The sequence below is a fragment of the Tursiops truncatus genome, chromosome 2, assembly GCF_011762595.2.
Source record: "Tursiops truncatus isolate mTurTru1 chromosome 2, mTurTru1.mat.Y, whole genome shotgun sequence".
Taxonomy (NCBI): Eukaryota; Metazoa; Chordata; class Mammalia; order Artiodactyla; family Delphinidae; genus Tursiops; species Tursiops truncatus.
The window spans coordinates 3,501,061-3,502,116 of record NC_047035.1 but is presented as its reverse complement, the minus strand read 5'-3'; the positions used below and the strand labels follow the sequence as shown (position 1 = coordinate 3,502,116).

Sequence of the window (1,056 nt, the reverse complement as noted above, 5' to 3'; positions counted from 1 at the left end):
GCAAAAACCTTCGCGGTAAAGGAACTCAGAGACGTGTCAAATCACTCAACCTGCAAAGGTCACGTTGGAGGCTGGTCCAGACCTAGAAAAGACGATGACGGTTCACCATGGCAGAGGAAAGATGCTCATTCCATATCCTAAGTTATACAATGAGAAGAAGGCAAGCACTGCCCAAACTACTCCTGATCAGTTTTTTTCTTAAAATTGTGGTTAAATACACGTACTATAAAATCTGCCACCCCGTCCACTTCCAAGTGTACAGTTCTGTGGTATTGAGCACACTCACACTGTTGTAAAAATTCAGAGCGCTTCATGAATTTGTGTCCCCCTTGTGCAGGATCGTGCTCACCTTCTCTGTATCCTTCCAATTTTTAAAAAATAAATTTATTTTTGGCTGCATTGGGTCTTCGTTGCTGCGCACAGGCTTTCTCTAGTTGCGCCAAGTGGGGGCTACTCTTCGTTGTGCGCAGGCTTCTCGTTGCGGTGGCTTCTCTTGTTGCAGAACACGGGCTCTAGGTACGCGGGCTTCAGTACTTGTGGCTCACAGGCTCTAGAGCGCAGGCTCAGTAGTTGTAGCACGTGGGCTCAGTAGTTGTGGCTCTTGGGCTCTAGAGTGCCCAACAGACAGTGCTCCAGATAGAAGCTGTCCCATCTGCCCGGGTCTCAGAATAAGAGCACATGCAGCAAAGTCACAGCCAACCCCGGATAGACATGGAGCTGGGGCAAGAAATGTTCTAGCCACTGAGGTTTGACTGTCATTTGTCCCTGCAGTATAACCCAGCCTCTCATGATTGATACAGTTACCCTTACTTTCCCTGAGGTTGTATGTTGGAGTTTGCTCTACTGGGTTCTGTGACTACAAGTGCAGAGATCACTTCAAAAACCTTCCCCCGGGTTCTCTAAAAAAAAACTAAAAATAGAGCTACCATATGATCCAGCAATCCCACTCCTGGGCATATATCCAGAGAAAAACATACTTTGAAAAGATACATGCACCCCTATGTTCATAGCAGCACTATTCACAATAGCCAAAACATGGAAGCAACCTAAATGTCC

The 1,056-nt window shown here is 46.6% G+C and overlaps 1 pseudogene; it reads right to left on the bottom strand.

Moving 5' to 3' along the window:
* Nucleotides 1-294: 294 nt before the first annotated feature.
* Nucleotides 295-391, bottom strand: LOC117311298 (U6 spliceosomal RNA; annotated as a pseudogene).
* Between the last annotated feature and the right edge of the window lie 665 nt (nt 392-1,056).